General features: G+C 36.2%; 1 protein-coding gene and 1 long non-coding RNA gene across 3 annotated transcripts in view; one reads left to right on the top strand and one right to left on the bottom strand.

The window, feature by feature from the left end:
* The window catches only part of Fur1 (Furin 1), a 199,573-nt gene that overhangs the window by 80,345 nt on the left and 92,329 nt on the right, over positions 1-26,899 (bottom strand). For both annotated transcript variants that reach the window (XM_064679654.1, XM_064679653.1), the window contains exon 3: positions 24,207-24,236. The gene's annotated coding sequence lies outside the window, so the exon portion shown is untranslated. The remainder of the gene's footprint in view (positions 1-24,206; positions 24,237-26,899) is intronic.
* Positions 23,406-23,847, top strand: LOC135426543 (uncharacterized). The gene is made up of 2 exons (XR_010435913.1): positions 23,406-23,539; positions 23,645-23,847. It is a non-coding gene; the product is annotated as an uncharacterized LOC135426543 (long non-coding RNA).

Here is a 26,899-nt window from a genome sequence, read left to right as displayed (position 1 = left end):
CGCAGCGGGCGCACTAAGCGTATATTTTATATTAAGAAAATAAGTGCGTCAGCGTAGTTGGCGCCCAACGTGGGCCAGTTACCCACAACACACGCTCGACAGAACCTCACATGCCAACGAAAAGTGCAAAACGGTGTCAAAGTCAACGACATAAACATCATCAGCCACAACAACAACATTTTGTTCATCAAGAAGCAAGAGTGGGTGTGGAAAGATGGGCAACTGCAGCTGGTGATGAAGTCGTCCCGTCTGCAGCACTCCAAGTGTAAAGTGTTGCAACGCCAACTTGACAACTTGAGACAAATTGAGATGTTGTTTTTTACACTTCTGCATGCAAACGAGAGGAGAATTGACGAGGTCCTTGACCGACTGACTCGTATAAAGCGAACAAGGTGCATCACAGCTGCATTCCAAGCAGTTTTATGTGTAACTGGCGTGTGCTGTGATGTAGGTCAATAAAGTATTGTCGATAATTTATTCTCCTTTTTTACACTTCTGGCTAATAATGGCCTTCCTTAAAGAAAGACAATATATTTTATTAGAACTTTATTGAGATACCAAACTAATCTGCGATACAAAATAAACATATTGCTTTGTCATGTTTTTGAACAAAATCAACAAAAAATGAAGCAAAAAAAAATCTGATTTTTTTATTCCGTTTAAAGCCAATAATATATGTATTTGTCGTGTATCCAACAAATTATTGTGAGTATTATTTTTGAATGCTAACGATTAAGTGTTAGTAAGAATCAGAGAATTTGACAAAAGGTACTGCTATTTAACATAACTGTCCTACTTGTATTAGGGTTGCTACTGAAAGCATGGTGTGAGACAAAGAAGATAGTCTCTGCCGAGCATGGCCCGAGTGTGTTGTATAACGTTCAGTTTGGTATAGTGTTGAGTGTTCACTAACAGTACTAAAAGTCAGAGAAGAATGTCGAATGACAAGAGCATGAGTAGTATGCTCGAGGACGATGAAAATTATTCATTCTAAAAGTGAAAGTCATAGAGAACGGACGTGCTCGCTCTTAAGAATATAATTTCTTTGTGACTATAACGACACTCGGGACTTGCTGTGCTGCCAGTATGCCTAATTGCAAAGAAAGTGATTTCTCCGATCCGACATATTTAAATTTCACATAATTTGTTCAAGGCAAACAAACTTATGAAAAATCCATAAATTTAAAATAAAAATAAACATTTTTGCCAAAAATAAGATTTGGGCAAGAGAGATAATTAAATAAAATAAATAAATAAATATATAATTACTTTAAAAATAAACTTCTAACGTTTCGAATTCCGGCTATTGGAGGAATATAAGAAAAAAGAAACCTGCCCTTAAAAAGAATGCACCAAAACAACTGTTTGCAGAATGTTGTGCACATGGTTATGTAAGAAGTGCAACAATTGGAAGGCTTATCCATTCACAACCAAGCGCCTCACCAATCGAGCCTGACCAAAATGCACAACACAAAACCCAATTTCAACAGCCGCAAGCGGAACTAGAAGAACTGGCCAGGAGAAAGAAGAAAATAGAAGTAAAAACATCACATAACACAGAAGCAAAAGGCAAAGTAGGAAAGTTGAAGAACGAGGTGCTGAGAAGCTGTTTTTTAAGGCTCTAGGCTGTAGGCAGCTTTGGATTAACAGTCGGGCAGTTGGCTGCTTGAGCTGCCGTTGTGGTTGGCAAGAGCTGCAGAAAGAAACTTCATTGCAGGATTTGTGAAGCCCAATGTAAAATCCAGAATGGAGCTGCTTTAGGGCTTGGGCGCTACCCAATCCTCTTCTGCTTCCATTCCACACTTTGAAAACCAATGCCAAAACACATTACGCCCGTTGGCTTTGAAGGCGCTTGCAGCGGCAGTTAGTCGTTTAAAAAGGCTACAAAAGTCAAAAGCCAGCGTTTGCACGGCAGAAGTGCTGGGAAAGTGGAAAATGGTGGGGGCGTGGCACGCCTTTTGTTAACGCATCTGTTGTGTTGGATTTACGAGTATGTGCCTCCCTCACCTCTGGCTTTTATGCCTGCTTTCCTTGCTTAATGATAGTAGCCACAAAGCCAAAAATGCCGCCTTCCAACGCTCTGTTGCGAGCCTTTTTCTCTTCTTCGTCTGCCGCTGCCACTGAGCAAACCCGCAATCGCGGCTGCAACTGGAGCACAAAGTCAACAACAAATGGGCTTGGTTAACGCCCGCAGTAAAGCGGCTGTTGGTTTTTTTTTCTTCCCTTTTCTCTTTCAGTGCAATGCTGTAAAAACATTAAGAACTTAGAAAGTCGTAGAAGAGCAGGACGAAGTATGTCAAAAAGGAGCCGCATCTGCACAAAGTGTCGGCGCAGCAAGAGACGCAAATGCGAGCACAAAACGATAGTTTCTCGTGGTACCCTGTAGCATGTATGTGTAGGATTGCGAGTATCGACCAAATGGGTGCTGCATTTGACAACATGAAGTGGTGCAAATGTATTTAGTAAAGTAAGCAACTGAATATTCGAAAAAAAAATACTTTCAATTCAATTCAAAAGGAAAATGCCTTTCTCAGAAATAGATATAAGTGCAAAAAATGTTATAATATCTTTTTAAATAGGACGACAGCAGTAGCACAAGTCCTAAGGTTAACAGTCAATTTATTCTTTAAAATGTAATTCTTATACTTACTTTTCCAGGGCAACTTTATGAAATATCGTGAAATGTCCCTGTATGTATTGACATATTTTCTATATAGTAAAAAGTAATAGCTGTGCACTTTTATTTTTGTAAGAGCCAGGTGCATGCAATCTAACAAAAGCTGTTGCACACGTTTGTGCGTGACTGTAAAAATCCTACGCAATTTAGAATGCCGTAATCATATTGAGCTAAACGAAGTTAAATAAATAACATAAAAAATGTAATCGACTTGGGAGTAAAAGAATAACTCTTAAGGAAATGAAATGCCACAAAATATAAAGAAAATAAGAAAAATATTTCTTCGATAAACTTAAAAGAGCACCTCTTAAGTTTTTGCACTGAATTTGATTGAGCTTTTATTCTTATTGATTCACCTTTTGACAGCTCTATTAGTGCTGTCATAAGAGTTAAATTATTAACGCCGCATTCTGTGATAACGACCTTGTCTCAATACAAAGTGCATTAAGGATTTAACGCCTTATACAAATGGCCAACACAAATTTAATTATCTGGCTTTGTTTGAAAGTCGCAAGCCCTCCAACATGAGACGTGTAATGAAAATGCCTGAATATATTTAAATATATATGTGAATACATATCTGTCCATATATGTGTGTGCTATCATAGGCATCTCGAGTATTTCATTAAAATGAATATTTCTTGCCTGCAACGTATTTCCTTGTTAATAAGTAAACACGAATGCGCGATTTCAGTGAAACCCAAAAAATTAACAAACGAAAAAAAGAGAAATAAACGAGAGTATAATTACAATGGCAACGATTGTAAAGCCAGAAAAGTGTGTGGGGATAACCGGAAAATATGCAGTGCGAAGTTCCATTACATTGCATGGCGTCCCATAATTGATTTTCCATGGTCAGGGATAAAGTAAACGCACAAGCTAAATACCCTGTTTTACATGTGAGCACAGCGGGAAAAAAAGCCATGTGAGAAGGAGGTACATGCAGGCATTCGTTGTACACTTATCTCTGCCGTCCATTGCGAAATTAACTGCAAACGTTGCCAGCAAATGGCGGCTTGAATGAATCCTTCTTCTATTCAGTGCCTTGAATAACGCTTAATGCAAGCATCTTCAGCTCCGACAAAGTCCTAGAAGTATGCAAGTCTTTACAAATTTTTGCCTAAACAAAGGTAGCGCCCAACGACAAAAACAGCGCACTCAAGTTCTGCCTGCAAAGAGCCTCTCAGACCCACAGCTCAACGGAGGTTCAACTTGCTGCTCATACACAACGCAGCATAATTATTTCTACACTTTCCTCTCTGTTTTTTTTTTCTTCTATGATTTAACGCCAAATACCAAGGCTGGGATAGTTTATAAAATCAAACAGATTAGCGAATACTCTAAATGAAATGCTTGGCAACTAAGGTTTAAAGTCCTTTCTCACAGCTTTAAAATGTTCAAAGAAAATTCTTTACATATCAAAGTATATTCAACAGAACATTAAAAGTTTAAAAACGATTAGAGCTGTTTAAGTAACATAAATAATATCTTAATATATAACACCTGTATATATATTTTTATAAAATTATTTGTGATGACTCATAAAGTACGTGGACACTAAGATGAAGTATTCGAAAATTCCACCCGCATGTGTGGATAATTGTTCGAAAAAGGTGTTATGAACGTCCAGATTAGCTTTATCCCAATTAGCTTTATCCCAATTGACGCCAATCTTAATATACCCTGAACCCATAGAAAATAGACAAAAAGGCTAAAACGGTTAAATGCACACAGAGGGAAACATCTCCGACCCCATTTTTTATCAGCATCAATAGCCGAGTCGATCTAGCCATGTCCGCATGTATGAACGCTTCGATCTCAGAGCCTATAATACTTAGCTAGATAATTTTGATTTGGTACGAGTTTGTTCCCTCGCTTCCATAATATCGATAAAAATCGATATTGAAATGATGTTAGGTGATCCCCATAGAGTCGGAAAGTTCATAAGCAACTGAATAATGAATTGCGTAAGCGGAAAATTTAAAATTGTCCTACATACAAATAATAAGTAAAATTTTTTGAATTAAAACAAATATAACTTATATCAACTATAAAAAATTAATTAGATACGTGTTTCATATACGGCTAAAAATATTTTCTTCTAATGTGTTAAAACACATTTTCGATATAAAACACGATTTGTTAAGTGTGCGCCTATTTTGAATAATCCAGTTTTTGACGAAAAATGGGCAAGAAAACTGAAAATATTTAGAAAAATTCATTTATAATCAACTTTTTCAAAATGCGCAAGTGAAATTCAAATCTAAGGGCTAGGTATAAATGAGTTAGCAAACTGCATACAAAATGAATGAAGCCACGCCTTTCATAAAGTAAAATGGACTGCTGCGGGCAACTCAGCGGCAGGATAAGGCGACAGCATTTCCTCCTTCCAATTATCCTGTTGATGGGTGGAAGGAAGCGAGTGAGATAGATAGGAAACAAAGAGTTGGTTGCAGGTGACGCATTATAGCACTTTAATGGTCGGCATGGTAGGTCTATACGGCCCTACACTTGACATCTTAATTACTTTGAAGGGGCTGCATTAGCACTAACAATAAAAATTAAAATGTTGCTCTTTGCTGATAAATTGTTGCCAGGCTTTCCACAAACAAACACACACACACATTTTTTTCTTAAGCAAATACACACTACACTAATTTTGAGTTTCGTGTGGCTAAATCGCAGATTTTATGGCACACATTTTGTGGCATTAGTTATTTTTTCAGGTGCGCGCCACAGAAATGCAAATCACAAACTTAGTATTCGTACATTTTCTGCCAATGGCAGAAACAGCAACAGCATCAACATCAGCATCTACAAAAAAACAGCAGCAAAAGCTGCGCATCAATTACCAAAGCAAAAACTAAACTTGCACAAGTAAACATAGAAAAAGAAAGTATGCGGCGTTGTAGTACTCTGTAATTTGCATAAGCCTATCAATAAAATAACATTTACTATGATAATAAAAATCAAAATGTAAATGGACTAATAATGTAAGAGAGGCAGTCCACTGCGACCGAGACGGTCTATTGTACCTGTGGCTTCCAAAAAGAGCAACATTTGCTCGAAATCACAATTTTTTGCCTAGACGGTTTTTTATCCTATCCTACACCTACCATAACAAAATATTCAAATTTTTAGCTGGATACACAGTAAAAGTATAGTCAATTTTGGTTTGCCATGTTCTGTAGTTTGCCTTTACTTAAATTCCATAGAATAATGAAAGGAAGCGCTTGTTTGCAATAACAGTAAAGAATACAATACAAACAATAACGATAATCAAAATTATTTAATCACAAAATACCTATAAATATATATACATATATTTTTATTTTTATTTTAAAGTATAGAATTTATATATAAATCTGTGCAGATTTTATGATCTACTATAAGTCCTAATAGAAATGATATTGTTGCGCCAGCCACGATCGATTCGTATTTTAACAAATTTTACAGGGTATGTTCACATCCTCGCGATAGTTGAGCGAAAAAGTAGCATGGTTATTAGTATGCACACAGCGTAGATCATACTTTTTCGAGGTGGCCGCCAGTTTGTTAAAATGTATGCGTGTCTATTCATCGGTTGCCGTTGTTTCTCTCTTTCACTCACGCTTTTCATCCTTGTGTGGCAATTTACACCTCGTTCCCATTTTTTATGGCGCCACTTGTCGCAGTTTCAATTAAACTTGGCGCCAAATTGTCTGCAACGAATTTTTGTTTTTGTTTCAACATTCCCCAGTTTCGACTCGCTTTCAGCAGTCGCAGATTTTTCAGCGATTAATTTTTCATTATTATGCCAAGTCACTCCGCTAAATGGGAACAACGTCAGCAACTATGGAATGCTAATTTCAACATGATCCAAAATGTGTGCAACACCCATTGTTAGAGATTTTATGATTTCATATGTATTAACATTGTTTTAATTGAGTACAATTTTAATCCAAACTTACACTTGAACTTAAAAATTGTGTTATTCATTTTACTAAAAATATATTTATTAAATATGATTTACGACAGAAAATGAATGGCAAATGGCAAATAATATATGTTTTTTGTATGCTCGTGTCAGTAAAATTTGATATTTAATATTTGACTAATGGAAGGCTTTTTATTAAATCAAAAGCTGAAAATCTAAATATTTTATATGGCTTTCAATTTAGTAATTGAAGATGAATTGTGTGAGAATTGATTATGATAAAAGGTTGATTATGAGTGTAATTGAGATCTTTGTGTGCAAGCAACAAGCAGTAAATTCAATTCAATAAATAAATGGAAGTTAATAAAAAAAAACTGCCTTAATTGTGACTAATAAGTAACATATAAAAAGCCGTTTAATTAACAATGTTTAAAAACTACAAAATTACACATTTTGTAACAGTTTCGATTTGATTTGTGGTTTTAAAGCGCTTTCTACCGCAAAAAAAGAAAGACCACAAACAAATTGGTCAAAAAGTTTGCTATGTCGACATGTTTACAAGTTTTTCCAAACATCAATAAAAATTTAAACAAAAAGCCAAAAGCCCTTGTAAGCTTGATGCCACAAAACAACACACACACCCACACACCCACACACGCACACACGCACACACACATTGGCACAGCCTAGGTGAGTGCTTGTGTGTAATTTAAACAATTAAAAAGTTTGGCGCGCTGGTAACACTGTTTATTTCATAGTTCAGTTCGCAGTTGTTGATGTTGCAACAAAGTTTTCATGTTGCTTCTGTTATTTGCATGACAAATTGTTGGTTGTTGCAACCTGTTTGGTGATGGCAACAACAAAAGTTGCCGCCGTGTTGACTTTTTGACAACACGAACTCGCTTGTGTTGTTGCATGAACTCTGTTGAAGTTTTGTCGCAATGTTAAGCTGTTAATGAGTTGCATTTCTGCGGCCCCCTTCTAGTACGTTACACTCCTCTCTGCCACTCTACTGCCAGCTTAGCTTGGTGCTTCTTTTAGCTTTTTAGCTCTCATATTTACACACAGCTTCATAAGCAGAAGCAACATCACCCCCATGCTGATGCCCTGATGCTTACCGCTGATGCAGCACAATGTGAAACGTCCTCCATTCAAACACCCCCTTTCAACCCTCTCCACACACGCGATGCACTTTGGCTCGCTCGAGTGCGGGGCTTAGCATCGCCATGCTGCATGCCTCTCTTGCCACATTACAGCGCTTGTTACAACAACCTCCCGTGTACAGTGAAACCCCATGCATATGCAAAACAAGAAATTCTGTTGCATTCGTTTAAAGTGGATAAAACTGCACTAATCAACAAATTTTTTGAAGAGCAAAACACAAAATTCCTCTCTTTTCCAATTTAACTGGCAGGTTTCACATGCATTGGAAAAGCCAGCAGCACACAGCTTTTCATTATTTTCTACGATTTAAATCTCGCGATTACTCTTTTAATTCCGATATTTTTTCTACACATTTTTTTTGAACGACTTTCGTTGTGCAATTTGCAATTTTCGCTGACAGCGGAAACACTTATTTTCAGTTATTAGTGAAATGTCAAAACAAATAGCGTGAATTTTCCCAGCCAGCTGCTATTTCCTTCATTTTCCCAACATGTATGCGTGTGTGTGTGAGCATTTAAATTGTTGAAATGCGTTGGGCGGGAAAATTGTTTAAAATGTTTATACACGTGCGAACTTTAAATAATTGCAGATCACTTTTTTCGGGTCCATATTGACGGCTTAACGAGCAGAGTTGTTATTTTCGGTAGGTTTAATTGCGACTTGCATAGGTTATTGCATTCGTTTAGATAGAATCAATAGATAAATCTGCAGTTGTAGCACGTGCTAATGAGCAGGGGAAATTCGATTACACTGTGCAGCATAAAGCGAATTAATATGAGTGCTATTAAAAAAAGAAATAATATTAATAATAATAAAGATGATTATCATCTTAATGTTGATTATAGTAAAAGTAATAAGAATAGCAATAATATTTTAAACATATATCTAAGAGCGCGAGAAACGTCGATTTAAGTACAGCATTTACAGAATATTTATTTAAGTACATAATATTTATGTTTCTATCATAAATTCTCAAAAAAATATATGAAATCTTAAGCCATTTGTCACAGCGTTAAGCACAACAACAATAGCCATTCCCAATAAACAAGTCACCAAAATACTTGAAACTCAGAAACTAAGATTTTTGCACGATTACGTGCACACAATAACAAAGCAGATTACAGAAAGGAGCATGCACTCAGCACCCAAAAGTATGCAACAAAATGTGGTACTCACACACACACAATGAAGGAAATGACGAGCTGCAAATGCAGCAAAGCTTTAAGTGCACGAATGAAACAAATTGATATGCAAATGTGCGGCAGGCACAAGAAAGAAAAAAAGAAGGGAAAATAGAAGGTAATAATAAAATAGAGTAAGCGACAGGCGGTGCAACAAAGCGACCAACGGCTTTGTGCAGGGAAATGGGCGGCTGGGGGCGAAGCACGCTAGGCAAAAGCTGCTTGGATAAGCGACTTGTACTTCCGCTTGGCTATTGTACGCCTGGCGCAGCAACAGACTGACAGCTGCAAGTGACAGGCAGCCGGGCAAATGAGTTTCATAATGTTTCCGGTACAGTTGCTAGACAAAAAAAAATTATAAATAAAACTGTGTATAGGTACATATACTCTATGCATATTACGTATACGACGCGCAACCAATAATAACAGTTTATGGCTATCCCCAATAGCAGAAAATGCAATTTTAAAATTTTGGATAAAAATAACATTACAAAAATGAGCTTGCTGAATGTACTCGACTAGTCTACTCCCTGTAAAGTATTTATAGTAAAGTTAGTAAAGTTAACTTTAGTTTGAAATAAATTTGATATATATTATTTTATATAATAGTATTGTATAGCATAGTATAGTTTAGTATGGTAAAGTATATTGGAATATTCTTAGTAATAATAACTTTTATAACTTCTGCATCTTCTTAACCGATCCCTTTAATTAATATGCCAGGTTATATATGGATAAAAAATTGTAGATATTATTAGCTACTAATCGATTTTAAGAGTAGGATCAAAAGTCTTTAACAAGCTTTATAAGTATATTTGAAAACCCAACAGCCGTACTTGGTTTTAAAGCTTATATAGTATACATATATATTTAACCAATTAAGATATGGTTTTTCCTACAGGGTATTTAATAGAAAGCCATTGAAAGCTTAGTAATTCAAAGAATTTGTTTTTGCCCAGAATATAAAAAAAAGACAAAGTTTTGCACGGAATTCAATTTGACGTAACTTTCTCGCTGGCTTTTTCTATCAACATCATCTGGCAGACTTTTTAGTATGCATTTGTACGCGGCAAAAGTTTGCACATTGATTGAAATGCGAAAGCAGCAAACACGCACAAATTTATATATATATATTTCTAATATTCTTGGGGTGTGCAAATTCAGTTGTTGAACTAATGAGCGGACGCCAAAGGCCTTAAAAGGCTACGGAAAAAAAAACAGTTGTATTCAAGGCTGGCAAAAGTCATGACAGCCATAATGATAACTTTAAATGCTTTTCCAGTTAGGTCAGCTGGTAAATGTTGCGCAAGTTTTTGTGGTAAAGAAATGAATGAATTCATTGTTGCATCCCAACTTGTCAAATGTAAATTTTCCGGGGCTGAATTATAGATGTTTGTAACGCTTTGGTAAGTTGACATTTTAGTTTCTGAGCTATAAAGACATTTTTCGAATATTCCTAGTTTTAAAGCAACTCTGACGAAATTATTTTAAAATGTAAACGCAGTGCAAAATTTAATTTACGTGGAGTAAGTAACACAGAAAATTAACAAGATTCAATCCTGTTCTTAAAAAGATTGAGCTAACTTGTAAGAGTGATTCGGATGCATATCCTTTAAAGTATTTTTGACATAAAGTATACATTTTTTGTAATTATCTGTGACATGAAATATGTTTAAACAAGAATAATCAAAATGAAAATAGCTTATAAGTGCAATTTTATAAAATATATTTGTAACCTGACACTTATCAATAACATTTCACTTCATTAGCTTCATCGTTCTATACCTTCTTATCCCTTTTCCTATCAATTTCGTTATCCCTGTCTTATTTGCTAACCACTTTTCAGTTGACCAATTGAACGAATATCTTGAGCACATCACTCGATAAATTCCAACCACAAATCACTCTCAGTAGGTTTTAGAAATAATACTAAAAATACTGGTAGTATTTTTTGGGGTATCTATCTAACCGCAATGAATGATTTGAGCACTTGAAGCAAAGAGACGACTCAAAAACAACGCCAATGATGCGTAGATGGCATCAAATGCGAAAAATTACACTCAAACGATTTGCACACTCGAAAATGCACAAAAGCAATCAAAGGGCGAGAAAGAGGAATAGAAGGACGAAATGTAACGCAACGAATTGTGTAAACAAGAATCAAAAAGAAAAAAAAAAATGGTGTGGAAATATCGAGCCTGCAGGACGCAACTCTGCGAGGGGACACAACGGACAAGATGATGATGACATTGTTCATGATAATAAAGACATGGCCGAGATGCGAAGCCTGTGCGGATCAAGCGTTTTGCTCTTTTCTTTTTGAATGGCATGCCATTCAGCATCATGACTTAATAAATATGTGGACAGGTGGCCAGGTGTTAGCAAGAGAAAAAGGCGTTTGCGCTCCGATGCCCACGAAATCGACAAAAATAAAGTTGGAAATTCGTGTGGCCTTTTGTTCGTAGCCCCCTCTCAACTGATTGATGTTTCTGATTGAATAAAACTCAGGCTGGCAGCACGAACAAAAGACTTTGGTCTATGGGCGACTGCCAGCTGAGCAGGTCCGCGAAATATCCCCTTTCCTTTTTTTTTAACACGCATGCGGCAATATCAATAAAAAGCTCTGCATTGCCACTTGGCAACCCTTATCTGACTGATTTCCGAGTGCTCTACACTCTGGCAACCCCTCCACGTTTCAATTTAAACAGTTTGCCGGCATGCACAAACATGTCTGCGGGGCCGCCGCCATTTTTTATTTGCCATTAAAAAGACAAAAGAAAACATGTCTGCCGGCGCCGGAGTGCTGTGGCAACAATGGCGAAATATGTTCGAAATATGTTTCTAATTGCCACTGCACGAATGTGAGGCAAAAGAAAAAACTTTTTCCATTTTCATTTTCGAGAAGACGTGCTTTGATTTTTTGCAGAAACTCTGCGAAATACAGAATGAGAATGCAATCAAATTTTTCTCAATGCTATGCACATCGATGAGTTCCAAGGGAGAGTAAGGGAAATGAACATGATTTCCCAGATGGAATAAATTATTAAATTATGAATGGGTTACGTCTCCTTTGGGCTAGATAAGTTTGTGCCGATATTACATTTACCTTATTTTCGACGATTAAATTTGTTTTGATTATTTCGGGATCATTGCTTACCTGTAAAGAAAGAGAATAACTTTTAGAGAATATAGATAACATGTAGTTAATATATCTATAATATTTATAAGTGCTTAAGTAGAGCAACTTAATTTCAAGAAGATTGAAGGTATAATTATTTTCAAATAAAAGCTATTTTGCTTTTATCCGTCTTTTACCCTGTTGCTTTCTCATCATACATCATACTCTTTCTTTATCTTTCTTTGTGTGTTTTTCAAACTGCGCCTTCTCTATCTGTTTATTTGACTGTCGGCATACATTAATTGTTTGCCTCATCTTATCAGATCAGATCAAGAGAAACATTCCCTAACATTTCCAATTACGAAAATCTTTTTTGAATACTCACAATTTTATATTAGTAAATTTAAACACTAACCATACAAATTCATAAATTTAAAAGAACATAAAACGAACTAATTAGCTTTCGAACATCTGCGTACAAATCAAAAACAGAAACCAATTGAGAAGTGGAAAGCTACTCGAGAGTTAATAAAAAACTTTGCAAAAATAGTAAATAACAAGAGATAGCAAAGGATAAACCATAAAATTATGCAAATAAACCAATAAACGAACGGCATGAACAAAGCGAGTGGCAATAGATTTGCATTGGAAAGGCTGACGACTACGCTAAACCTCAAGAACTATAGGACCTGTCGCAGCAGGCATCAAGGAACTCAGGCAAGGACATTGCGCATACGCCGTGTGCTGTACAACTTACTAAATAAAAAGCTTTCACTTTGCCACGCCTCCAACAATTAGAGGCGTAACATTTGGCGCTTGAAGAATGAGTATTGATTTGCTGAGACCTTTTTTCTTCTTTTATTGCTTATTGTATTTGGATTACTTAGCTGATGCTTTGTCATTTCTTTTGACTTTCAGCAGCCTACGCTTATTAAAATGTTCAATGTTCTCGGGGTTTTTATATTGCCATATCATCTGAATATATAAATAGTAAAGAGCGTCTTAGATTATACTCGAGTGCATTATAAAGTGCTGAGCTGTCAGGCTTTTAATTTATGTCTTTCGTTGTATACCCTGTGCAGAATCAGGGGGTATGAAGCTATCCAAATTTAAGACCAGTCAGACAGTCTGCAGGTACTTTAAAAGAAAGTTAGATGCAAATGGGGCGATAATCAAACATTAAATATATTGTTATCTTTTTTCATAGGCTAGTTACAATTGGACAATATCACATCAACAGTTTAAGACAGCAAAACGTGTGTGGCTGCACCATATTTTTTAACTAGGTTAATAAACAGCGTAACGCTAGCCCAACTGGTTCCTATTCTTTGCTTAACCTTTGCTTTTCCTGTAGGGTCATTTTTTAGAGTTTATTTGACCTTTTGAGTTGGTCTTTGTTTTGACGTTAATCTTTTTTTGCTTACGAGTAATTCCCCTGAGCTTGATGTGTTTGTGTGTGGGTGAGTGTGTATCTATGTGTGGATTTCCACTCGATTAATTAAACGCTTGAGATTTGCTTTTGAGCCGTATTCAGTTTTAATTTTGCGCTTTTTGTCTTTTGCGTCGGTTTCTCTTACTCAGTTTTTGTTTGTCTTTTTTCCATTTGTTTGACATGCATGCAATTGAAATTTTATTAATATTGACTTGTGAATTGCGACTGACTCTCCCTTTTATATATTTATTTTGATGTTGTTGTCTACTTTTCAGATCAGTTCAATTATGAATTCGTTATAATATCGCGCTTAATTGACCTGAAATATTACCACAACCCCAACATGATTAACTGCAATAACAGATGCCGCCAGGAGACACGCCGAATATCTCATGCTTCCGCTGCGAAAAACAATATACGAAAATAATTTCCTGAGTGGCAAAGCGAAAATCATTTTAAATAAGGCATGAAAACGCATTAAAGGCGACTCCTTACCACACCCACACATACGCACACACACGCAAACACAATCATAAAAAATATGCGGCATAACCCCCAATCACCACCAGGCGGCCCTCCAGCTGGATATACAATCTCCCCACACTTTACACAACAAAAATGTCACCTCACATTATTTATTTTTCCTCTTGCCTGGGCACAATAAAATACAACTTGTTTATTTTATTCGACCGGAAAAAATGTTATAAAATGCGAAAACAAAAGAGCAAATATTATGCAGCTGATTCTGAAACGCATCACATAACAAAAACTGAAAGAAATTAAGGTAAAATGGCAAAAAATATTCTATCAAAAAGTTAAAATACTATTTGTCGGTAACGTTTAAAAATTATACATAAAGCTTAATTGCAAAAATATTGTCTTTGCATTGTTGACAAAAAAAAGCGCTGAGAGTGTAAGATTTAAGGAAGTCGCAGAAAGGAAAACTCAAAAAAAATATAATAATAATAACAAGAGAGAATGTTAAATATATCAATCGAGAGCTAAGAAATTTTAAACTAACTTTCTACTGACAGAACTTTAACGATAGAGATTCAACTTTGCAATGCAGGTGGAAATATATGCGATTGCGTTCCGTATATACACATCTTTTAGAAGGCACAAGTGACATGCGTCGTGTTTCTGTCAGATCAGCTGGGACAATGATCAAACTGTAACATATTGATAGGGACAAGTTTGAGGCGAAAACGCGTTGTAGAACACTTTGGATTGGCCGCCATTGAAAGTGCTACAACAGAAGGGACACGAGACTCAGATTCACATGCATATAAATATACGTGCCCACACACAAGCACACACATGCAGACGCATAAAATGATAAGCAGCCGCAGGGTGGACGGCGACGACGACGTCGTTGTCTGTCTGGCATGCAAATAAAAATTACGCATACGCCTCATATGCTGCCTTAAGCATTTTTGTGTGTTTGTGCTTGTTTGCAGCTTTGTGTGTTTGTGGCGCCGGTTGCTTAAAGTTATATATATATACACATGTATGTGTACGCGTGTGCGTATTTCCATACATTTTTGCGATAATACACACTCAAGAAATTGTATCAAGCCAAATTGTTTTTTAAAATGTTGCATGCCGGCAGCTGCTTTGACAAAAAATAAAAGCAAAACGAAATAACGCTTAGGTAATAAAAATGCAATATAATTCCAATATACGTTAAAATGTAATCAAAGGGTGGGACAAGCTCAAAGTTGGAATTGCACCATGTACTGAAGCTTGGAGCGGCTCGTGGCAAGCATATCAAACAAATTTGACTGGATATTACGATAAAGGTTGTGCATATGTTTATGGATTTGTTGAGGCCAACCAACGGGCCAAACAATTTGTATTCGATTTTATACTTAATTTTGTTGCAGGCACATCAGTCCAATTTTTATTTTGCATGCAAATTCTTTAATAACAACAAATCAATTTGTTGAAGTACAAATATTATGAAACAAGTAGAGGTTCTTGTACAAAAAAAAGCTGTCAAATTTTGTATTGATTTATTGAAACCCTTAAACAGTAATAAATTACTTTTTAGTTAGTAGAAGACTTAATTCAGAGAAGCATGAACTGTTTGAGAATAATCAAATGTAACTTTTTTATAATTTTATGATTTTTTATATTTTATTTATTTTATATTTTTAATAAATATTTACCTGCGATTGGTCAATAGAAATACAGTACAATAAGAGATCAGTTCTTTTTAGTTTAATGCCTTCATATTTTCATGATAATCACTCTTTAAGTGCCATCAATAAATATTACAATGTGAGGCCGCATCGCATGTGGTATTCGATAATTGTAAGCCACACGCGCAGCTGCCTTTGACTGCACCGAAGGACTAATGAAATTAACGCCAATTTACAATGGGACCTTTTATCCGGTGCTTGTAACAGCGGCGCCAAATGTAATCGATTGCTGGTACACGCTTTAATCAAGGGGCTATGGAATATTGGATTTCTCACACAAATACCAATTAATCAGCTTGATATTAATTAAACAACCGCAATTCGTAAATGAGCGCTGAGAAAGCTGTGTATGGGGAAGCTGTGTGAAACTGTAGAATATTGTGGGAAAACAGTTTTCGCTGCATCATTAATCCGTATTCCCAGGACCTATTGACCACATTTGACCAGTGGCTTTAATTGCTGTGAATGCAATTTAAAGCTGCCACACAAAAATGTTCAATAAAGTAGAATGATATCAAAGATAATATCAACAACAATGGGTATGTGTCGGTATGTGTGGGTGTCTTTTGATATTGCCACAAAATGAAGTTTTTATAATTTACAACCTCATTGTCGATATTGTTATGGCTATCACAGGGCGCCAGTGTAGCCTGTTATTAAACATAAACGAGAAAAAGAGGATATCTTCGGCACGCCGAAGATTTAATGCTCTTGTGGTCACTTGCCTTACCGGTGTGAAGATATGTTCAATAATTCAATAATGAAGCTCGTAAATGCTGAGTTTGATCAAAATATCATGGAATATGAATATTTTGCCATATAAGAACTCATTTCGTAACGGTTTCTTGCTATAGAGGTATATAATATATTAGTGCGATATTCATAGGTTTAGTCAAGACATCTTCGTAAGCAAAAAAGTTCTTCCTGCAAGAACTTAATGTTTGACATAATTCCGTCATATGTATGTTCTGCCTGCATCAAACAGACGGACCTTTGCAAAGTTTCAAGATGATAGCTGTTTTAAAGCTGAGAGACTAGTTTGCATAGAAACAAACAGACAGACATAGGGACATGGTATTAACTCGGCTGTTGATGCCGATCTGAAATATATATACTTTATGGCGTCGGAGATATCTCCTTCTATACGTTACACATTTCATGAAAACATTATAATACCCTCTGAAAGGGTATAGCAAAATTAAGAAAAACAGCATGTCATCACACCACACACAACACGCATAAGCACTCACACACACATACGCACACCCACTCATAAGCTCCTACATTAAGCGGCACGCAGTTAATGTTCTCGGCGCAAATATTTAACGATGTCATCCAAAGTTTTGCGCAGCGGCATCACGGTTCAGTTTGGGATGGAGAGTTTTTTTTAAGTACAAATATGGTCGGAGCGCGGCTTGTCAGAGCCCATTCAAGTTTATCAGTGCATTGAGCATATGCATCTCAGCTCATAAATGTTTATAGAGCAAACAGTTGGCAGTTGAGCTAAGCAGATATAAAAATGTATATGTGTACATATGTTATATATAAAATAAATTTAACATATGCTTTTATCGAGTCTGCACAGATCCGTTTGCATTGTAATTTAAATATCATGTGGCTGAGAAAGTGTCGCAATACATAACATCGACAGAAGGTAGCTGGATCATCAATTAAAATCGATTAACGATTATCCCTATCGACAATTCTGCAGCACTAACAAATATTATTATGTATATTTGTGAGGGTTCAAGTACAAATTTTAAAATGGAAATCAATCGATATATAAAATCGATTTAATCGAAAAAATACGATGTATGGCTTAAATAACTAACAGTTAACAATCGATTGTATCGATTAGCTAGTTCTTTTTAAAAATGACAAAATATGCAATGGCATTAATTTGCAACTAGATTGTTCAAAATGCGCTTTACTTCAATATACATTTTAATTGTGAGACCTAAAATGTCTATATAAGGTTAAACATCATATACATGGTTCAGATAGCATTATGTGTAAATCTATTAATAAATTGATGTGTCAGGTATATGTACATGCAAACTGTTTGAAATTATGAATAGTGAAAACGTGTCTGTGTGAACAGCTTTTTTTTTGTGACCGGTGGCAACATCAAAGTTATTTTAAAAAGTAAATAAGAACTTGACTTCAAATGAATAATTAAATGAGGTATGATATACTTCTTCTTTTATCAGATTTTTCTAATTAGCAACGGATGTTTAAATTCCATCTGCTGTTTCTATTTGTCTGCCGTATAACGACTTTATTAAATATGAAGTTCCACGTAGCGCTTAACTGAACAAAGCATTATTAGGTTACTATGGAAACGGAATATTCTTTATCTGACATTTTATCTGTCCTATTAAGATATTGAAACATTGACCTAAGTGTTCTCACTCTCACCTCAATTCAAATTCTTAAGACCAGCAATTTGCAATGTGTTTTCTACAACAAGCATATGAAACAAAAAACATGTTTTGTGCAAATTTCTTGGCCACTTTAATTAAGTAATTATGAGATGATAATGTGATATGAAATATTTGACCAAATATATAAATTTAGTTTGCATCAACATATTAATAGAAACATAAGCAGAGTCATTCCGTTTTGTGAGCACGTACGTACAACTTATGCTCAAGTTAACAAAATTCTCATTTATTTTAATTAATTTATCGCTGTCGCAGAGACAGAATCAATAAGTGGACAACAGACCCAACTAGTATCTATAACTACCGTCGGTCTGCTGCTTTTGCTTTTTCTCTGAGCCATCACTTAATTAGACTGTATCGTGACAGGTGACTGCTTCAGAAATATAACAAAAAACAAAAATGTGTATAGTTCAAATGCAAATATTAAGGCCGTCTTATTTGGAATAATAACAAATAATAACAATTTCTGGTCTATAGTCTTTGGCTAAATTTTTGTAAGGTGCGCACTTGGGGAAATTGCTGGCACCAATGAGGGTCACACACAAGGATCTCCCACTCAAATGTACTAAAAATGTCAACGATGCAAATTGGAAAACGTAGAGTATACCCTGACCTATGTGTTTGTGTGTGAGAGTGGGAGTGTGGCTGTGTGTGTGTGTAGTTGGAGGAAATACTGCACATATGCAAATGAAATGTGAAACTGATAAATTTTCAATTAAATTGCTGCTTGTTACACAAGAGCCAAGTCAAGTGGCAATGGAAATTGCTGGGCGAAGGGGGTTTTCAACCAGGCAGGTTAGGTTCATCAGATCGTTCAATTACGAAATTAAATTTTTGAAGCGGCAAGCCCAGAAAAGTAATGCAAAAAGGAAATTAAATGTTTCAAGGGTTGCCCAACACAACTCGACCTTTTCTGTTTTTTTTTTTGGCATATTCAGCAATTGGATAGACGCTTGAGTAAATGCACAAACACGCCCACGCATTCATATGTATTATGTAAATATATTATGCATACTTTCGAGCGTGCGCCAATAAATACTAACAAAACATAAAAGAGACACATTTTATCAAAGAAAAAAAAAACTTTTAAAATTTCATCAAATTTTAAAACCTTAACTTAATATAAGGTTCTTTACTTATAAATGAAAGGGGGAAATAAAAAATTATATCTCATATATGGACAAAATATCGTAATTTATTTAATAAACTTTAAATAAAAAATGAAGTTCTAAAGTCTTCCTCACAATGTACATTAAATTCATCAATGTTTTCTTTATCTAAAACTTGATAAGCTTGAAAAAAAGTTTGCTTTACTTAAATACAATTATTATTCTGTTATAGCCACAGAACATATTGAGTCCTAGCACATTAAACGGTCCCATTGTCCCTCTTGCGGCCCAATCTACAAACCCAGTTAACGCTAGCTAAGAAAGCCTCATCATATTATAAATATCTCGTCATTATAAATTTCCTTGTCTCTACTTCAAAAAAAGAGACCACTTCTGTTGGATTTATTAAAAACACATATTTTCACATTATAAAAAAAATATATTCTGTCTGAAGCTCGTGATAAGCGTGCCGACGCTCAGCCAACTGCGCTCCTCAACTTCGCTACTTAATCAAAACAAGAAAAAATTAACTTTCCCATTAATTTTCCATTGCTTTTTAATTAATTCCATTTGCGGATCGAATTTTCGAAGAAACCGTCTATTTAAAGGGTTTGTTATGTTTGTAGAAGACCCAAACGCTATTCAGTCAAATAGCAAACTAAACGTTCTAACCAAAGTATTTAATACATAAGAATATAAAAATAAACAGCGGAAGTCCTAATCAGAATACAAATATTTTTAATGGCATCACCGACACGATGGATGTATTTGATTTGTCCCTATTCAAAGCTTTTTTCGCCAGTGTAGTTATTCAGAGTCTACAGCTGAGAAGAAAGAAGTAGAGGAAATGAATTAATTAAGTAAAAATTAAAAATAATTTTAATTAACTATATTTTATTAGTATACACGATGACTAGGAAATAAAAATATTTTAAAAATAGTAAAGAAATTTTTACAAGTCAACAATTTGGGGAAAAAAAGAAGGTAGAGCCGAGCCAGCCAAATACTTTACGTTAACATAAATAAATTATTTCAAATAACTGCTTATATAGTCAATAAGTTGTTTTAATAAAATGGTCAGCCTAAAAGTAGGCCACAGGAATTACGCGTGACAAACATTTATTTAAATTTGATTGCCCCAAACAAACTTATAATTTAATGGGATTAATAAACTGACAATTAGCCCACAGACTGCCTTCTTGTCAATCAAATCAAATTGTTAACTACAAAATAAACCAACATTTTGATAGTTGGGCTTACCACAAAAATACCAAAACCTATTTAAAGCTAAGGGATCGCATATAATTTACCTGTCGCCCCGAAGCGGAATGTGCGCAAAAATTAAAATATTTAATCAACGCACGGAAATTGAGCCGCAATTAAAAAATAAGAGGGGTTGGCAGCAGCAACAGTTGGGTTGGTTTCGAGTTACCTTCGCAAAAAGGGGGGCAGCACTGAGCTAACCTTTTTATGCAAATTGAAGCGCCGCACCTTTAACACCCTTGGCGACGTAAGAGACAAGGGGAAATGGGCAGTGGGGTAGCAGAAGAGGGTATTTGGAGACGCATCTCTCGGACACCAACAATTAAATTGCCAATTGTTTGTTGTCTGCGGTGGTTGTTGGCTCAATTTAATCTCGCACAGCTGTGACCAGCAACATGACCAGCGCTTAAATGGATATCTATTCATACGGCACCATTCAAAGCGGCTTGCCATCCGCTATAAGCTCTCTAACCCCATGCCCCACACCCACAAACAGTACAGCCTCCCAATAGGCTATCAATGGCATAACAAGAGCGCACATCAATTTATGCGTGGTCGCGTCAAAATTGTGGGCGTGCTTTTGAGAGGGGATATGTTGGATGGTCTAGAGCTCGTAGTACATGTGGTGCCACGGCATACGCCTCCCGGTGTGTGTTGGTATGTGTGTAGATTTGTTGTTTTTGCTAGGTTTTGGAGCAACATGTATCCATCGTTTAAATCAATTCAATAAGCAGCAAAATTTGTACAACAGCTAAGCGCAGCATAAAAGGCGGCTATAAAACTGTGGGAGTGGTCAAAAAGTTAACATGCAGTTAAACTCTGCTGTTTGAGAGCGGAATAATTTATTTGGGATTTGGATAAATCTAATAAGAATCGAAGTAAGAATATAATAGCGAGTGCATGGTTGTCTTCTCAAATCAAATATAAATCAAATCACCATCGTGCAAAATCAAATAAATAAAAATTCATAGTGCCCACAATTTTAGGAATGTTGCCTCCTTGAGAATGTACGCATATTTCATGACACCACAAGATCTACTGTGCGTGGGTATGTTTTTATGTATATATGTATAGGAGGAAGCTAGAAAGTTGGTAAATGTAGCTTGGTGCTGGCATCAGGGTATCGGGGCACTCCCGACTAGAGCACTCTTAATTGTTAAGCCTGTAGGTCTCTTAAAAATAAGTGCGAATCCTTTTAAACGCAATCCCAAGTATCATCTTGTAGGGCACCACAGACAACCAAGCTCGTGTTAAAGGGTTACTATCACTAAATAACTTATAATGCTCGGCTACCATAACTATATCCCATATACGAGTCTATGGTTAACTCTCTTCCAGCTCCAAACTCTGGCCCAAACACGATTCGACTCTCCAAGAAAGAGTTCTACAAAGTTTCTAAATATTTCACTGGACTTAACCAGTTGAGTCTCTAATTCCATCCCAATTCAAATGCGAAATTTATTACCCTTTCGAAGCATTTGCACATTCAGGTTAATATATGCTAAGCCCCCATTTAGCCTGGTATGCAGCGCACACACACACACAAACAAAAATTTGCATCGGCAAAATTTTTCATCTTCAACTTCTAATCGAATCAGCAAATACCACAGAATACGTTGCAGCCGTTCGGAATTTTCAATGCAGGCAAATACAACCACACACTTACACAGACGCACACACTTGCAGATCAATGTTATCGCGCACACAAACGCATTAATTACGTGTGCGTGTGCTCGTGTGTGTGTGTGTGAGAGAGAGTGCGTGAGACTGTGTGTTTGCGCAGAAGTGCTTGGAGAGGGCTTAACAGGAACTCTTTTGGTCGGAAAACTGAAGGCCAGGCATGTAAATTAACGCTGTCAAAGTTGCCACTTGCAACTTGGCGGCAACAAGTGTAACCCCCTCATACCCACACCCATCCAAGCCCACATCACTGTTTTGCCTTTCTGTTGTGCAACGCACCACTGCATAATAGACGTAAGCAAAGGTTGGGGCGAACAGGAAATTAAGGGCTTCCCACAAAAGTGGGCAACGCAATATGAGCGTAAGGCGATTCAATTCCGTGGAAACCCCCCTCTTAATTACTTTCGCACCTTTCTATCCACCCAGCTTACTCCCTCCCTTCTCTTCTTCTTTCTGTGCTTGCTTAAATCAGCTATGACCAGTTATTTGAACTGTTAATTAAGCTTGAGCACAAAGTTAGCTACCTTTTGTTAAAGTCCAAAAAACATATATTTATAACACACACGCACGGTACATAAATCCCCTTTTGGCCAACTCGCAAATTTCGCATTTGGCACGTCAATGCCAAAAATCCAATCAAACGGCATCAAAACTTCGCTCACGGTTTTGTTAGCATAATTTGCGGCGCTTAATCAACGAACAGCCTGAAGGCGAAACGATAAAGGAAATGGGGCAAAAAACTGTGAAAGTTATCTGTGCTGTTGCCAAACCTTGAATACACTACAAATTACAGAAATTTTATTCATTTTCCAGTGAGTACTTTGTCAAATCTTTCCTCGTTCCCCAATACTGCGTAAGCGATAATTAAAGATTTAGTTTGCTTAAGAATTACGTGATTAATAGCTTCGGACTATTCGTTTTACAACACTTGCTGTCTACCGTTTGGAAACCGTTCACAATGAACTTTTATATTTATTTATTATTTATTTATTTATATTGATCTTTGCCATCTCGATGGAACGGTTTCAGTTAGTGACTTATAATGTTATCGTAGACACAGAGCTGTATCTCTAACAATGAAACGATTCGATTGTAAACAAAAACTCGTTGAAACCAAAAAGAAAATTAAATATTATTGATGTCTGCAATGAAAATGACTCGTAAATGCAGTGTGCTACAGGAGTATGAGATATATCTAATATTAGCCTATAATTAATTGTAGATACTATGCCTGTGTCCGTCTCCGAGAACTGCAAATGAAAGAGGCTAACTTACGTCAACTATATAAATCTTTGGGCTGTTCACTTTAGTCTTGGCTTCACTGATATCTTTTTCAATAAAATACCCTTTCCTGGTAAGTCTATTCAAATCTAAATTGGAGTAAATTTCGTGCCAGCGTCGCACAAAAATTTTAAATTACATTTCGGTTTTGCGTTTGACGCTGCGATTTCTTCTCCAGCAATGGCTGCACTTGATGCGCAGAAGGAGGTATGGCTATGGGCGGGCTGCCCTGGTTGCAGGCCCGGGCATGTGGCATGCTTCATTGGACCAGACACAAATTTAGTGCCAGGCGGTTGCAATTAGGCGAAAAGCGTTGCATATTCTGTGGCGTTAAATTTTCCGTGTGCAATTAAAATTTTGGTTTCGGCCAAGAAAATTTGCCGAGCTAGTGTTTTTTTGTGGTCACAGGAAGGGCAGGGGAGCGCACGGTAAGGGCAATGCTAACGAGCTGGCTGCACGTTAATGAATGGTTGAAAAATATTAAATACAATTTTATAATTTGCATGACCATTTTATACCGAATTTAGACTAACCCAAACTTTATGTAGCACTACTTGGGCGCTACTTAAACTAAACGCCTGAAAAACATCGAGAAATAGGGAAAAATAAAGCAGAAAAATAATATTTCTACAATCGAAACAAAACCTGACTATTTGTTCAACTATTTGTTTTGGTCAATTCGCATATTTCACAAAATCCTGTAAGCAAATTATGCCAATTAAAATAAATGCTGCACTTACCTTAAAAAACACAATTTCAATTAATTGGCGCTGTAAAAAGAGAAAGAGAAGAATTCATTAAAAATGTACGCATCATATTAAAAATGCATAAGAAAATTTTACCACACAAAAACCATATTTAAGTTCCGTTCTTTTGCAATATCAACCCAAAGCGAAACAACTTAACATTTTTAAGGACAGTTTTTTATGCAACTTTTAAGAGCGTAATTACGAAAATGCTTTGTAGGGACAGACAGCAATAGGAGACGGACAAATGGCGAATGGCCCACCCCCCACCCATCCGAAATGGCTGCCATTTTATGGCTAATGGCAGCCGAATGGAAACGTAAAACGGTCAGTTGTCCCAAGTTGTACCCACGTTGAAATATGGCCCGAAAAAGTTACAAAAAGTATCTCAATACCCGCATATCTATGGCAAATGGCATGCATATTAAAAATGACAACAAGACAAAGCCAAAGGACAAAAGCGAACAAGAACGGAACAGAAATTTTAGCCTCCACATAACGAAGTGAAAATATCCTTAATAGCATACTAGGATAAAATCTAAAATAAAGTCTGCCAAATATATATCTATGCAAACCAAGTTACGAAAAACTTTATGTGTAATGGCTAATACCCAAAAGTTTACTACATAGTTTTTTGATTTTCTTAAATAACAATCAGTAGTGGGACAAGACTTATGTGGATTAATTAAAACTTGACCTTAACCTAAATAACCCAGTAGGAGACTATATTTTTAAATGAATCACTCCAGTATCAGAACCTATACTTGGGTATGGACTGCAGTCTGGACACAAACTCCGAAATATAATATTATTCATAATTATTTTGTTAAAAATGTATCACATCGCCTAAGTTCTGTATTTACTCTATTTCCCAAAGGATAGGATTTGTTTTTTTCAGTGCTTTAGCATTTAATGAAAATAATAATACCCTCTGTTAGGGTATAAAACTGGAACAGCAAAAAAAGCGCTGACAGCTAAAAGTTAAATTCATCAATGACAACGCGAAGGATGTTAATGTTGATCTCCCACAGTGTCCCTTCTCTACACTCTTCGCTTCCTTTTTTACCCCACCCCCTTCCCCGTGGACTGATGAGTGAATGCTGATGTTCGCGGAAGTGCACAAAAACTGAAGCTACTTTTTCCTTTATTGACACCTTATCCATTAATGCTCAAAAACGGGAGGAAATTTGGCAGCTGCCGCAATCGATGCTATTTATAGCCGAGGGACTAAAGCTTTTTATGGCAGGTGAATTGTTCTACTTTTTTCATTGGGAAATAATTTTTATGGAGTTTGACTTGAAAGCGGTGCAAAAAATATTTTGGTAATAGCATTTTTGTTATGATAAAACCCACAAATAAAACCCAAATACCATTTTTCAGTTTGCGAAAATCAGACATCTTTTTGCTAAAATGCTAAAATGCAAATGTGTTTATATATAAACATAGAAGTTTGAAACTATGCTCAGTGTAGAAAACATAACATTCCTCAATATAATTGAGTTAACAATTTATAATTCATATTAATTAACTGAAACCCCATTTAACCCAATTACTTATGAAAAGGCAATACGCTCAGATTTCACTTTAAGCAGTGCGTGCTTTGTTTCAGGTTAACTTGGCCAAGTGATGTAGGACGCTTGACTTGCTTCAACGCAGCCAAGTGTTAAGCAAGGCGAAACAGTGAAGCCAAGTCGGAGCTAAACAAGCTTAACTTCCCTTAGCCAAGTTCATTAGGTACTCAAGCAGCGAGATGAGAACCTCAACAACAAGAGCGAACTAAAATTTACAGGAGCGAAGCTACCAATAACTGCATTTAGCCAGGATTATGCAAGCACGAAATGTGGTAGCTGGTAGTGGAGTCTCACTTGAAAACCCAAAAGCGCTTTTTTAAGTTTTCATGATTGCGGCTGGCCGCTCTGAATTATTGCAAGAAAGAAAGGAGATAGCTAATCGGTTAATGGACGAACATCCCTTCGATGCAAGAGAAAAACTTAATTGGCCATTGGCCAAAATGAGCCCAATTCAAAGTTGGCTAACGGCATAGGGCGAATCAATACATAAATTCAAAAGGCCGTGAATCAAAAGGAGAACAAAAGCGTCTGCAGCAGTTTTAAAGGTTATTCACATTTGAGGCAAGTTTCAGGAAACAAAAATAAACAGATGGGAAAAACAGCGTTTAAGGAAATGAAAACTGCTCACGAGAAGAACATTGTGCAAAAACTGGAAGCAGCTTGAAATGAAAAAAAACGAGAAAGAAGTGCTATCTTCGGCACGCCGAAGATTTAATACCCTTGCAGACCCAACCTTTTCAAAATGCTCATAGTGCTTTGCCCGTATCTTAGAAGCACAAGGAAAATAGTTAATGCCGAGTATGGTTAAGATATCTTGAAAAACAAAACAGGGCTCCATACAACAACTTAATTTTCGACCGATCATTCCTATGGCAGCTATATGATATAGTAGCCCGATGTGAATAAGATTTTGCATAAGTGGAGGGAGCATAATAAAACTAATAAATGCCGAGTTTGGTCAAGATATCTTGACAAACAAAAAAAATTCCATACAACAGCATAACTTTCGACCGATCGTTCCTATGGCAGCTATATGATATAGTTGTCCGATCTTAATAGGATTTTGCATATATATGGGGAGCGTAGTAAAACTAATAAATACCGAGTTTGGTCAAG

The sequence above is a fragment of the Drosophila montana genome, unplaced genomic scaffold (assembly GCF_035044405.1).
Source record: "Drosophila montana isolate Dmon_TW-CO22-7 unplaced genomic scaffold, ASM3504440v1 contig_203_1, whole genome shotgun sequence".
In the NCBI taxonomy this organism is placed as follows: Eukaryota; Metazoa; Arthropoda; class Insecta; order Diptera; family Drosophilidae; genus Drosophila; species Drosophila montana.
Note: the sequence above shows the minus strand (reverse complement) of the source record. Positions and strands in the feature narration are given on the sequence as shown.